Below are 15,745 nucleotides of genomic sequence, written 5' to 3'. Positions count from 1 at the left end.
TACCGAACTGTTAAAAATCGCAAGTAATTTTAAACGCACTGTAGGTTACGAATAACAACGAAGATTCTTCTCTCTAAATCGATCCACTGAATCCGTCCTTTTGGTCCAGAGATACTCTACACCACTGATACTTGCTCTCTGGCTTTCGTCACCACACCGTGCAATCACTGCAGATCAAAATAAGCTATTGGTCATGGTGGAAGGTCTGACATTGTCAACCACATTAAGATGAAGAAACATCGCATGATTGATCAAACGAAAAGAGCAAATAAATGCGTGAGTGACTACTATGTAAACTTAAAATCAGTAACAGAAATGGATAGGCAGTTGGCAGCACAAGAAGCTACGTTTGCATACCACAGTGCAATGCATAACCATAGCTTTAAGTCAATGAACTGTACTACAGCAGTTGTTAAAAAAACTTTTCAATCCTAAATTCACATGTGGACACACAAAATGTAATGCAATCATTTCAAATGCTATTGCACCGTATGCAGCTCAACAGGTTTTAAATGAACTGAAAAGTGCTCGATTCATTTCTGTAATGATTGATACATTGAATCATCTGGATTTGAAGTTGGTTCCTCTCCTTATCAGATATTTTCACTCTGAAAATGGCATCATGGTGAAAGTGGTCGAATTGGTTAATTTAGCTGGAGAAACTTCAGATTTATTTCAGAATTATGTGCTGGAGGTTTTAAGGAAATATGAGCTTGAGGGAAAGGTGACTGCAGTTTCTGCAGACAACACTAACAGCAATTTTGGTGGTAAGCAGAGGAAAGGAAAAAAACCAATTTGATCTATAAACTGCAACAGAACACAGTGAATAATATAGTAGGTATTGGCTGTCCAGCATATGTGGTGCTCAATTCCTTACAAGCTGGCTTAGATTGCCTACCCATCGACTGCCAATTAGTAGTAAACAAAATCTACTGGCATTTCCACATATATACAGTAAGGGTTGAATCTCTGAAGTCATTCTGTAAGTTTACTGAAACTGAATACAAAACTGTACTTGGGCACAGCAAGACAAGGTGGCTATCTCTGCTACCAGCATTGGAAAGAATTCTAGAGATGTTTCCTGCTTTGAAATCATATTTCATTTCCTTGATAAGTGTCCTGTTATCCTTAAACAATTCTTTGATAACCCTGTGTCTATTGTTCTTCTAATTTTTTTTGTTAGCCAGCTAAAATGATTCTCCACAACAATTAAATGTATTGAGAAACAAGAAATCACAGTAGTGGAAGTTTATCAAGAAATAAACAAATTATTGGGCAAATTTCAATGTAGAAAATCTGAAAGATTTCTCACATCCTTTGTACATGAGACTCTAAGGAAGCTGGAAGAAGAGGGTGAAATTACTGTAGAACAATTTCATATTTATGTTGACATCTTCTATGACTCTTGCATTGAGTATATTAAAGAATGGTGTTTACCATTTCTCACACCTTTTAAAACATTTGACTGGGTTAATACTGAAAAGGAGCAGCTACAGTAGAAGGATATTCAGGACTGTTGTGTTTTTGTTAAAAGTATTGTACAAAATTTTCCTGTTGATGAAGACAAATGGATAAAAAGTGAAGGAGGAGACAAAGAAAGTGTTAGTGCAACGTGGTGTAAAATATTTGCTTATTTCAAAAGTAAAAACATTAACATGAAAAACATGATTCATTTAGTGGAGTTTTGTGTAGCAATTCCTGGGTCAAATGCTACTGTGGAACGTGTGTTTTCGTTAGTGAACTCTTTGTGGTCAGATGAAAAAAACAGAATGAAAGTTGAGACAGTGTGGGCCTTGCTCATTGTCAAAACACACTTTAATGGTGTATCGTGTACTGACTTTTCTGATACAATTTCAAACGAAAATGCACTTCTTGATAATGTACATAAAAGTGAAAAGTACGGTGACAGTGTGGCAGAATAATTGTAAAAAGTGATTTGGGATCATATGAGTGCATGTTGTAAAGGTAAACTTGTATGTTTATTAAATTTAGTCAATACAATATTTATGTCCTGTTTGTTTTTCTTCATTGTCCCAGGTTTTTCTCTACTTTATTTTAAATGTCCCCTTTTTCAGTGAAAATGAAATGGACACCCTTTGGTGTGACCTTTGGAGAGAAGAGAACCACTTGTATGAATATCAAGAGCTCAGATGGCAACCCAGTTCTAAGCAAAGAAGGGAAGGCAGAAAGGTGGAAGGAGTATACAGAGGGTTTATACAAGGGCGATGTACTTGAGGACAATATTATGGAAATGGAAGAGGATGTAGATGAAGACGAAATGGGAGATAAGATACTGCGTGAAGAGTTTGACAGAGCACTGAAAGACCTGAGTCGAAACAAGGCCCCGGGAGTAGACAACATTCCATTTGAACTACTGATGGCCTCGGGAGAGCCAGTCATGAAAAAACTCTACCATCTGGTGAGCACGATGTATGAGACAGGCGAAATACCCTCAGACTTCAAGAAGAATACAATAATTCCAATCCCAAAGAAAGTGGGTGTTGACAGATGTGAAAATTACCGAACTATCAGTTTAATAAGTCACAGCTGCAAAATACTAACACGAATTCTTTACAGACGAATGGAAAAACTGATAGAAGCCAACCTCTGGGAAGATCAGTTTGGATTCCGTAGAAATGTTGGAACACGTGAGGCAATACTGACCTTACGACTTATCTTAGAAGAAAGATTAAGAAAAGGCAAACCTACATTTCTAGCATTTGTAGACTTAGAGAAAGCTTTTGACAATGTTAACTGGAATACTCTCTTTCAAATTCTGAAGGTGGCAGGGGTAAAATACAGGGAGCGAAAGGCTATTTACAGTTTGTATAGAAACCAGATGGTAGTTATAAGAGTTGAGGGGCATGAAAGTGAAGCAGTGGTTGGGAATGGAGTAAGACAGGGTTGTAGCCTCTCCCCGATGTTATTCAATCTGTATATTGAGCAAGCAGTAAAGGAAACAAAAGAAAAATTCGGAGTAGGTATTAAAGTTCATGGAGAAGAAGTAAAAACTTTGAGGTTCGCCGATGACATTGTAATTCTGTCAGAGACAGCAAAGGACTTGGAAGAGCAGTTGAACGGAATGGACAGTGTCTTGAAAGGAGGATATAAGATGAACATCAACAAAAGCAAAACGAGGGTAATGGAATGTAGTCAAATTAAGTCGGGTGATGCTGAGGGAATTAGATTAGGAAATGAGACACTTAAAGTAGTAAAGGAGTTTTGCTATATGATGGTCGAAGTAGAGAGGATATAAAATGTAGACTGGCAATGGCAAGGAAAGCGTTTCTCAAGAAGAGGAATTTGTTAACATCGAGTATAGATTTAAGTGTCAGGAAGTCGTTTCTGAAAGTATTTGTATGGAATGTAGCCATGTATGGAAGTGAAACATGGACGATAACTAGTTTGGACAAGAAGAGAATAGAAGCTTTCGAAATGTGGTGCTACAGAAGAATGCTGAAGATAAGATGGGTAGATCACGTAACTAATGAGGAGGTTTTGAATAGGATTGGGGAGAAGAGAAGTTTGTGGCACAACCTGACTAGAAGAAGGGATCGGTTGGTAGGACATGTTTTGAGGCATCAAGGGATCACAAATTTAGCATTGGAGGGCAGTGTGGAGGGTAAAAATCGTAGAGGGAGACCAAGAGATGAATACACTAAGCAGATTCAGAAGGATGTAGGTTGCAGTAGATACTGGGAGATGAAGAAGCTTGCACAGGATAGAGTAGCATGGAGAGCTGCATCAAAACAGTCTTAGGACTGAAGACCACAACAACAACAACAACAACCCTATCACAGGAATGTGTATAAGACCAGCACTTTGGTTATACGTAGCTCACGATACAATCTCGTTGTAAAATCGCTGAATTTTGAGGGTGATTTGACTAAGGAACATGGTATGTAAGCGGTATTTGCAACTCCCTCACACCGCCCTAGCTAGATATTTCTATAGTACTTGCAACTTATTCTGTCTCGATACCATGTCAGATGTTCTGCAATATATCCACTGAGTTACAGGCGATGACTGATTGAGAAGGATCACAAACAGTAGCAGTAGATGATGTGCTGATTGAGGTAATAAGAAAGGTACACTAGCTTTTCAAATCTCTAGTGTTACGCTATACACTCTGATTTGGAATCAAGTCCTTCCATTCAACCACATACCTATGTTGGATCACAGCCACAAGTGAATCATATTTCTAGCACTCTCATATCTCAAAACGAGTCACCATTCTTGAATCTATCTGCTACAGTAAATTTCCAAGGTGGTGTTAGTCAGTCCCTGTGCATCCTGCAACTGCCCCCATTTCTACAGCTTTGTGCATGTGATCGTTCCAATTTAAGTCGGAACTGAGCAGAAGTTGGAGAAAGCCGTATCCAGCACCTGCAGCGGAGTGCAGAGTGAAAATCTCATTCTGGAAACATCCCCCAGGCTGTGGCTAAGCCATGTATCCGCAATATCCTTTCTTTTTGGAGTGCTAGTTCTGCATGGTTCGCAGGAGAGCTTCTGTTAAGCTTGGAAGGTAGGAGACGAGGTACTGGCAGAAGTAAAGCTGTGAGGACGGGGCGTGAGTTGTGCTGGGGTAGCTTAGTTGGTAGAGCACTTGCCCGCGAAAGGCAAAGGTCCCGAGTTCGAGTCTCGGTCCGGCACACAGTTTTAAGCTGCCAGGAAGTTTCATATCAGCGCACACTCCGCTGCAGAGTGAAAATCTCATTCTGGAACCTGCAGAGTGAAAATCTCATTCTCGAAACATCCTTGACACTGATTTGTTGTAGAATCTTAGAACATACTCTGAGCTCAAACATGAGGTATTTCAAACAAAATAACCTCCTCCATGCAAACCAGCATGTGAAACCCAACTCGGACTTTTCTCACATGACTTACTGAAAGCTTTGGATCAAGTCAGTCAGCTAGATGCATTATTTCTTGATTTCTGAAAAGCATTTGACTCAGCACACCACCTACACCTATTGTCAAAAGTATGATCATATGAGGGTATCAAGTGAAATTTGTGACAGGATAGAGGACTTTTTGGTAGGGAGGATGCAGAATGTTACTTTGAATGTGGAGTCATCGTTAGATATAGAAGTAACCACGGGTGTGCCCCAGGGAACCTGTAACTGCCCTGTTAAAATTGTTAGAAAGTTACTCAACCAGTGTCGTAAGTTTGAAATGAGAGTTAGTATGAATGTTGCGTAATAAATATTTTGCATGAAGGGCCGTTGAGACACAGGCAGAGGTCAATTGTGGAAACTAAGCCACTGAATACTGAAAGTAATGTTGTCAAGGAATACACCTGCCTGATACACAAAATAAGAGGGCACGTGCGAGGGACATTTGAAAAGTTCGTGCAAAAATAAAAACTATTTATGTGTTTGGGGTAAAAAGTTTTAATTTTTCGACGTAGTCTCCATTTAGACTTATACACTTCGTCCAACGCTGCCGGCCGGTGTGGCCGTGCGTTTCTTGGCGCTTCAGTCTGGAACTGTGTGACCGCTACGGTCGCAGGTTCGAATCCTGCCTCGGGCATGGATGTGTGTGATGTCCTTAGGTTAGTTAGGTTTAAGTAGTTCTCAGTTCTAGGGGACTGATGACCTCCGAAGTTAAGTCCCATAGTGCTCAGAGCCATTTTAACCATTTTTCGTCCAACGCTATTCACATTTGTTGATCCCTTCCAAATAATAGGACTTATCCAAGTCTGCAAAATAGCTATTAGTTGCTGCAATCACCTCATTTGAATAAAATCTTTGTCCCGCCAGCCATTTCTTGAAATTGGGGAACAAATAGTAGTCTGAGGGAGCTAAGTCTGTGAAATGAGTTGAAATCTTATTTCCATTATTTTTGCAACCATAACTGCTGAGGTGTGTGCTGGTGCATTGTCTTAATGGAAAAAGACTTTTTTGCGGTCCGATCGCCGGTGTTTTTCTTGCAGTTTTCAAACGGTCCAATAACGATGAATAATTTGCACCTGTAATATTTTTATCCTTTTTCAGATAGTCGATGAGGATTATCCCTTGCGGACCCCAAAAGACAGTCGCCATAACATTTCGGCCGAAGGAATGGTCTTCGCCTTTTTTGGTGCAGATTCTCCCTTGGTAACCCATTGTTTGCATTGTTGTTTGGTCTCAGGAGTATAGTAATGTATCCATGTTTCATCCACAGTGATAAAACGACGGATTCTTCCTGAACAGCTGCAAACAATCCTTGCAACACTTCACACAATTCCGTTTTTGGCCAAGCGTGAGCAATCACGGAACCCATCTTGCGGATAGCTTTCTCATGTCCAAATGTTTATGCAAAATATTATGTACCCGTTCATTCGAGATGCCCACAGCACTACCAATTTCATGCACCTTAACTCTTCCGTCATCCATCACCATATCATGAATTTTATCAATGATTTCTGGAGTCGTAACCTGTACAGGGCGTCCAGAACGTTCAGCATCACTTGTGCCGATATGGCCACTCCGAAAATTTTGAAACCACTTATAAACTATTCTAATCGAAGGTACAGAGTCACTGTAACGTTTATCAAGCTTCTCTTTAGTCTCCTGAGGCGTTTTGCCTTTCATAAAGTAATGTTTAATCACCACACGAAATCCTTTTTCGTCCAGTTTTTGACCATCACTCGACTTCCTTGATTCACACGAATGCCAAACACAAAGAAATAGACCAATATGGCTGAAACTTGGTGTCAGTGATCTCTATACTAAGGAGATCGCTGCTTGGTGTGATTCTTTACAAAGATGCTCCTAACTAAACATGACCTCGATATGCGCCGGTGGTGACATCTCTCGGACTTTACACGGACTTTCAGACGCCCCTCCTACATTCGTGAGTGAGTTAATTAATACTGTAAAGGAAACTGTCATAAGTATAGTTACGTCGGAACACACATTTGTATGCGAATGTACGACCGGGATAGAGGCACGTACATTCCAAGTACTATCATTCCACGTGGCCTGGGTAAAAATAATTGTGGTTAAAATGCATTTATTCACCTGAAAAAGAAAATAGTCGGACTTCGTAATTAAATGAAAAAAAAAGATTGCAGGTTCTGAATGTCGCGACAAGTATGACCTAAATACTGAAATTGACATTGGTGGCCACGATTGGAAAGAGATGAACACATTCACATACCTCTATTGTTGAGAAGCGCCGTCGTTAAGATCGACGCCTCCATCAAAATTGTCCATACAAAATTAAAATAATAATAATCTTCCAGAGTTACAGGAGCTGAGGAAGTCGTTCTGTTTCGGAAGTTGCTTTCATTATTTAGCACAACTTCACTAGTAACTATACAGCGCATCTTATCACCAGGGCCGGCCGGGATGACCGAGTGGTTCTAGGCGCTTCAGTATGGAACCGCGCGACCGCTGCGAACGCAGGTTCGAATCCTGCCTCGGGCATGAATGTGTGTGATGTCCTTAGGTTAGTTAGGTTTAAGTAGTTCTAAGTTCTGGGGGACTGATGACCTCAGATGTTAAGTCCCGTAGTGCTCAGAGCCATTTGAATTTATCACCAGGACATGAGAAGAACGAAAGGTCACTAATACTAAAAGTAATAAACGAAGCTTCTTTTGTCAGTCAGTGTTAAATACTTTTCAAGTGGATCTTTGGTGTGAGAGCCGAATAATTATCTATACATTTATCAGTACATAAGAAAAAATTATTAAGTTCCTTTATATCCCCCCCCCCCCCTTGGGCGAATTGTCCGAAGAAATATCAAATTTCGGGCAATGAGCCCAACCACTTGACACATGTACTTGAATTGCAATGTTCGTCTCTTTAGGGATTTCTTTTCACCACTTTGCTTATATTGTTCTGGTGCCGCCCCTGGCACATAGCAATGAAAAGAAACCATATAAACTAGAGTACACAAAATATACATTAACTTACATACTAAGCACAAAAATTACTGCACCGTCCTTTACAATCAAATACATGAATATTACATTACATTTTATACAAGTGCAGAGTTCAATTCTTTATGATGGTTTGCAGCATCATTGTTCCTGCGAACAAATAACATTTTCAATAGCACGCTGACAACAAAATGACTCAACAACTACATTTTTCCTGAAAATAAAAAAGTTTCACAAGAAGTCGTATATTTCGGTGTGCCGATCCAGGCTGTACGGTTACCAAGGGTATCTGGAGAGGTAAGTGTGATAAATTCTTCCTTATAGTTGCTTATGGTTTCCACTGGCTCCCTCCTTTATACCAGGATCTATTCGATAACGTCCCTGGGTTTCGTAGTTGTCTCATCATGGACAAGATAAACATGTAACAAATAAAATTCACAGAGATTAGTACTTAGTCTGACTTAACACTAAATATACATAAACGTAGGTGCTGATCTGCCTTAAGTTCAATGAACATGAGTGTCGTTTTTATTTCGTAACGTGCTACGTAAATCATGAGCTGTAGTGGCGAGACTTTATTGCGCTGTGGTGAGTGCTCCTTTGAAGGTGGACTTTGCTTTCCATCACGTAAACGCACACGCTACGCGCCGGCAGCCGTGCTCCCACGATGCCACGCGTGCCGCTCAGTACGTCTTTATGAAGTGCTTTGTGCAGCGTTCGCAGCCTTTACGAAACTGTTGCACCTGCTTCGAGTAGAGGTGGGCCAAACGGTTATTCTGGAGTAACCGTTATCACAGTTCCAGTTATTCTTTGATAACCGTTATCGTTAACCGTTATTAATAACTGCCAAGTAGTGATGGGCTAAACTGCGATTTTCCGATATCAGTGATTTCTGTGAATGCTACTTTTGAGTATCTGTGATTCTTAACTGTGATTTGTCGCAGTTAAGAGTCGCAGTTAAGGAACATAGGTCGTGTATCCCTCCGCCACTGCTATTTCTGCGATTTCTGCTACTTACACGATTTCTGCTCCTTCTGCGATTTCTGTGACTTCTGCTACTTCTGCGATTTCTGTGATTCCTGCGATTTCTGCGACTTACCACCGTATGAGAAAGTTACATCTGTCAACACAGAAAATTGCATCTCAACAAACCTGTCTTTGGCAAGTATGTTTTACGTTTTTTCTTCCGTTGGCTTTAATTTTGTATTAAAGAAACAACTGTGAAAATATTAATAGTGTAATTAATATGTAAGTAGCCGTACAGTACCGTAATAGTTCGTATTTAGAAAATGAATTGTAACATATTATGTTCACAGGTACCTGAACTACATTTCAGTCACTCAGTAAAGTGATAACTCAAAATATCATTGTCAACAGATCTGAAGAAATTGCCACTGCGTCTTTAGACCGTTTTCGTCAGACGAGAGGTTAGTTTCTAAGCGTTTCGATGGACTTAATTACTTGAGTGTGATCGTTCTTGCAAGTGTGATATTCATTGTAGCAAATATTAGCAATCTACTCTGTCAATTATATTGCTAGTAATTAATGACAGCAAAAATTGTTTAATAATCCTTGTGTTTTTGCAGACACAGTTCTGACTCTGATTACTGGTTGCTGTACGTATCTATCCACATCAAGGCTGTTTTTGAGAGAGACTCGTGAAGATTCAAGACAGTTCTTAGAGGATTTGCAGTTTAAAAGTGAAATAATTGTGAAATAAGTGTGTGAATGATTAAACTGTGTTTTACTGAAGTTGTTGTGCGATTTTAAAGGAATAATAAATGTCAAATACAGTGAGTGAATAATAAAAATCTCATTTTCCACATGTTTAAGCCGCCCTATACCCATAATTTTCCGCCACTTACTTATTGGTAAACACTTGTTGGAGAGTGACATGCCGCCCCCCCCCCCCTTTCTCCACAATCTTGGTGTGACACTGACCTGTAACTTATCCCGAAGTCTACAATATGCATTTTGAGGCTGTTGATATGAAAGTGGGAAGTACAGATCTTCCAGTTAAATCAGGAATAGCTTAAGTGCATTACTTGAAAGTAACACAGGAAAAGCTTACTTATGTAGGTGGTAGTAGTGTCGGCAAAAAGTTCTTGTGTGTGCAGTTGCCATGTAGAACACCAGGTGTAAAACTTTTCTCCCGAGTCTTGAACTGTGTCGGAACAAAAGTGAGGCATTCATATGACTGTTTTCATTTCTCTACACTTATACAGATGTCTGAGTTCTGCTGGGTTAACACTACAAAGTCCTGTAGGCATGTGGAGTATTAACCAAAACTGTCATATTGGAAGCAGAATCAAACACATTTGTTACGTTACTTCATATTTTCAGGAGATAAAGGCAATGTTGTTTCTTATTAATATAATACATTCAGAGTCACAGCAGTATTTGACCAACCATAACTGATGCTGAATGTGCATGTCGTCATATAATATGAAGGGCTTATTTCAATAGTGGTACAAGTCCATTACCTCCACTTTTCTGTCTATAATGCGTCTGAAATTAGTGATCCAAACAAACATAAATAAAGGTTCATCTCTAGCAAGAAGCCATATGCTTGAATATTTCTGGTATCTCAAATGCAGATTTGTCAGCGCTCATTTAACGTTACGACTCTGTATCTCAAAATGAACAAAAATGGACTTGTACCACTATTGAAATAAGCCCTTCATACGCACACACAGCACATCGAACTCGTGAGGCACAAGGCTCTCATAACGAAGTACGTACGTCGGTCAACAGATGACACTAGGAAAAGTATGTTAACTGCGCTTTTTAGTTGCTACTTGCGACTCTTACTTGCGATTTGTCACAGAAGTCGCAGTTTGACTCGGTAGCGAATAGCGTAGTATGAACTTTGCTCAACAGATGGCAGTGCTAACTGCGCTTTTTAGTTGCTACTTGCGACTCTTAGTTGCGACTTCTCACGGAAATCGCAGTTAGACTTGATACCGCATAGCAGAGATGGACGTAGTACGAACTTTGGCCAAAAGATGGCACTGTTAACCGCGCTTTCTAGTTGCTACTTGCGACTCTTAGTTGCGACTTGTCACGGAAATCGCAGTTAGACCCGATACCGTATCGAAGAGATGGACGTAGTACGAACTTTGGCCAACAGATGCCACTGTTAACCGCGCTTTTTAGTTGCTACTTGCGACTCTTAGTTGCGACTTGTCACTGAAATCGCAGAAAGCAGTGCTAAATTCGAGCAATAGATGGCTCACGTCTTTGAATATGAAATACTACTTGCGACTGCTAACTGTGACTGAAATCGCAGTTAGATTCTGTAAAGTTGCTACTGTGATATCTGTGACTTCTCAGTCACTGTGATTTCTAACAGATACGCGATTTCCTGCCCACCACTACTGCCAAGTTATTTTTCGCTAGCGAATACCGATAACTCCGACAGTTAAATAACGACATAGTTGGAATCCATCAGTTTAGTTATCAGTATAACTGCGAGTAGTGTGAAATAGCAGGAATGTCGTATGAATCGTGTCATAACCTTAGCTTATTAACTCCGGGTACATTTTAGTTGATGTTAGAACGATTATTAGTGTTTCATATTATATGTTTGTAGGTTATCGGTCGCTATTAGAAATATTATCTTCGCAGCTGCGACAGAAAGTACGCGGAACTTCGCCAAAGCACTGTTTAAGTAAAATGTTAACAACGTGCGTTTTTAAGTATGAAGTAATATGTAAACTGAGTACTGTAGGTTAAATTCGGAGCTTAATTTCTTGTGCTGCTCACATAATAGAATAAAGTGTACAGCCTTATAATACAACAAAAAATATACGTAATGTGACAGATTCGTTTACTCCTGTGCTGTAAAAGGTAGTCCTATTGGGGAAAGTGTGAGTACGCTAATCCAAGTTTTATGTCAGATTTGCAAACTGCTCGATTTCTCCAGCGACAGCATGTTTATAACATATGAAGACATGCAGATCGAAAAGGTTGACAGTGTTACATTTCTGGGACTACAACTCGATAATAAATTCAGTTGGGAAGGGCATACCACAGTTTTTCATTCTGTTATTTCATAAGGGAGCGTATTCTGTGGGAACTTATCAAACGTAGCAAAAGTTTTTCGCATGTAAAAGCGTGTAATAAAAATCGTTTGTGGTATCAATTCAAGAACATCATGTAGGAACCTGTTCAAGGAACTTTGTATTCTAACCACTGCTTCCTAGTATATTTATTCCTTTATGAAATTTGTTACAAGTATTTCCAACCAATAGCTTAATACATAATATCAGTACTAGAAATGGGAACAGCGATCTACATAAAGACCTAAAATTACTTACCTTGGTCCAAAAGGGGTCCAATATTCAGGAACATGCATTTTCAATAAACTGCCAGCAAGTCAGCAACCATTAAAAACTTGGTTTCAGATAAGGCACAGTTTACAGTGTGTTTGAAAGACTATTTGATACAGAAGTGTCTGATTCCACCCGTCATCAATATGCCGGAAATGGCTATTTTAAGTGTGTCTATGACGTCACTACATACACATGGCAACAAACACGAAGATACATATAAATAATACAATAACATTTCCCACCAAAAATACAATCAAACCAATGGGACAACTGCGGGAAGTTGGGGGTTTTAGGGTGAGGACAAGCTAGTAAAAAAAACACACCATGATCCCAAAACACAAAATGAAGAACAAAAAGAAAAAAAATTACAGCATTCTGCTACACCAACAAAAATCTGCAGGAATCGGACACTTCCCTTGAACAATATAGGTCAACTATAGGTGACCATACCAAAACACCAATACCCACAACTAAAAGTACGAAAATTGGTATCAGACATTTCCCTTGACCTATATAGGTCAACCTCAGATGACTATACTAAAACATCAACACACACAACTATGAAAATGGGAATCGGTCATTTCCGGTGACCTATATAGGTCCACCACAGCTACTGATGCCAAAAAACCAACACCTACAACTGCGAAAAATAAAACCACAATCCCAAAAGTCCACAAATCAATCATCCCTACATAAATTAAATCACATTCAATACATCATAAATACACAAAACATCACAGCTAGAAAAAAAAATTTAATTACCACCAGCAAATTCCGGCACTGCAACCTAGATCGACAGCCCCCCCCCCCCCACACACGCACAAACCAACTCACACCGTGCCGTAATGACATTCACACACCACAACACCTTTACGTCGAAGCAGGCGGGTGGAATCAGACGCTTCCATCGACCCCTCCTTCTACTCTGTAGATGAGTATCGTAACAGAGACTGATAGACCAGCTTAGGAAAAAATTCTGCTATATTTCAGTTTTGACAGCACTTGGTTGCAACAGTCAAGATCGGGTATTCTGTGTACGATAAATTTATTGAAAGTACGTAACTGTGTTTTATTCTGTCAGTGTACCAATTCTGTAAATATTAGCAGTTACTAGGATATATTCACATATTTTGACAATCTCCTGACAAATGATGAGGATAATAATTATTATATTCCACTGTATTATGTTATACTTTCTGACATGTTATTTGACATTCGCGATTGCCAGCGGCTATTTCCGTAGCAGTACGAAAATATTTGTTCGCTCTAGTTACTATCCTCTCTGGAAATATCACCTGGAACTACGACCTTTAACTGGAGTCACCGAGTCAGGAACGTCTAGACACACAGTTATTCCGTTACCAGCTTCCAGGTTATCTGTGGTGGTAGCCCGATAACTACCAGAGAACTAGAACTACGAGCCAATAACGATAACTGCCAGAGGAGAATACTGGTCTCTGACAGTTATTTCCATAGTCGCTCGAATTCCTAAGTAACTTTCCTTCTACTACCCGTCCAAGCTAAATTAACACGTAAGGCGGTGGCTTAAGGGAACGACCGTACTTGTTAATGCCTGTACTGCAGCTCCTATCAGCCACGGCTCGGACATTAACTTTATTTAATTGTTTATGCTAAAAGTAACGAAGGCCCACAAAATAGTACACAGTTCTTATCAACAGATGGCGCGCAGTCTCACAGTTATTCCCATGGTCTATAGAACGCCTTCCAAATGCGCAGTACGATCTTCGGTCAACAGATGGCGCGAGGCACTGTTGACACTAAACAGTTATTGAAATAACTGCCAGAATCAGAGGAACGGTTATCGCAGTAACCGTTACTTCTCAGTAACCGGTTATTTCTATCAGTTACGTTATTTTTTGCCACCTCTAGCTTCGACTCGTCGTAGACCTTGGCTGTGAGAAGGGACCACAGGGCACCTCCTACGTCCACTGCACGTTATTGTTTATCTGGCCAACGGCACACTGTCGTGCTATAGTGGGGCACGAACACCCGTGCCGTAGCAGGCAGGCTTCCTCCATTCACCAGCTCTCATTTATTTCGAAGTAGAAGGCTCGTGGTGTAAAACGTATCCTCACTTGCCTCTAGGTGTATAACCAACATGTCACTGAATAAATCACTGTCCCTGAATAACTCACTGCCATTGTGTAACTATTTTTACCGTTCGCAAATTTGTAGTTCGTTATTTGCTCCTGTATCTTCTTTCAAAACATTATATGCCCACATAGTGCTCAAAATATTTCATTACACAAGTTGGAAGTTGAATGTGTTCGCAGAAAATACGTGCCTCTAGCACTACAGTTCGCCGTTGCTTACATCTCACATGGCATAAGACAACACGTTTTCGAGAAAAACAGCGCTTCCCTAACTTAAGATCGTGCTACAAATACACTTATACATCGAAACGATTATACAAAAAATGAATGCACCAAAGTGGTTATAGAAATTGTCTCCCAATAAGGCGAAATCTGTGCATTAACTACCCGCGAGTTACTGTGGGGGGCTTTTCATCTTTACGTCAACCCAACATTGAAACAACGCATGTACACACATCAAAAACAAATAGAATGAAATAAAAACACATAAATAAACAAATGATCAATTTAAAATCACACACAAATACAAAATTAAAATGCTAGGTAATACGAACAACAGACTGGTAATGAAGCTTGGCTGCTGTACGCAATACTGCTTCCTAAGTCTCTGTGTCTGTGTTTGTACATGTTTTCGTGTCCGTGTCTTCATATTGTATCACTGGTATGTGCACAATTTTATTTTATTTTTATATATTGAACGTGACCTTCGTCACTCCTTACTTTACTTCTTCCACAAAATACTTCAACTCAGATTGGATAAAATATTATGAACGTAAGAGAAAATTTGTGTATGTATTCCTCTAAAGTCAACATAGATTCATAGTACTTTCATGCCGAAGAAAAGACGAATTATTAAAAATCTCTGCTGTACTTCTCAGTGATCTTGGTAATATTTTATGAAGTCGATCGTAAATCATAGTGACATAGTGTAACTTAGTTGCATCTCATCGCCAGTTGAAGTCTCGTAGCATCTCGATGAACGCCACCTGTAAAGAATTATGTTTGTTTTGGCATTACTTAATTTCTCTGCCGGTCAGTTTCCTGTAACTTACGTTATACATATTATTATTATTATTATTATTATTGTAAGAGACAGTATTACGTTTGCCTCAGATAACGTTTACGAATCGCACCTCAACAGTGTATTTGCACTTTAATGTGTGTATGAAGTCGAAAAATTATTTGTATTTCAGTAAGATCACACTAGTTTTTATTCATAGGTTATATCTTTAGATGCACTTTACTTAGATTAGGTTGTCATGCGTGTGATATATACCACACTAAACTTTCATTAGCAGCAAGAACCATTTCATCATTGCAGCACACCAAAACTTAATACCGTTTTGCTCGATACATTCGTATATAATGGCTAGTGGTGTGGATACATCAGAAAAAAAACTCTCTCTCCAACATGACATGTAATTGCGTGA

The 15,745-nt window shown here is 39.5% G+C and overlaps 1 long non-coding RNA gene across 1 annotated transcript; it reads left to right on the top strand.

Annotated features, from left to right (window-relative positions):
* The first annotated feature begins 8,901 nt into the window (after positions 1-8,901).
* LOC126148704 (uncharacterized) lies at positions 8,902-9,603 on the top strand. Its single transcript, XR_007530640.1, has 3 exons — positions 8,902-9,032; positions 9,184-9,294; positions 9,454-9,603. It is a non-coding gene; the product is annotated as an uncharacterized LOC126148704 (long non-coding RNA).
* Positions 9,604-15,745: the final 6,142 nt, after the last annotated feature.

The sequence above is a fragment of the Schistocerca cancellata genome, chromosome 1 (assembly GCF_023864275.1).
Source record: "Schistocerca cancellata isolate TAMUIC-IGC-003103 chromosome 1, iqSchCanc2.1, whole genome shotgun sequence".
NCBI classification, from domain to species: domain Eukaryota; kingdom Metazoa; phylum Arthropoda; class Insecta; order Orthoptera; family Acrididae; genus Schistocerca; species Schistocerca cancellata.
The sequence above is the reverse complement of the archived record's forward strand: the minus strand, read 5'-3'. Positions and strand labels throughout refer to the sequence as shown.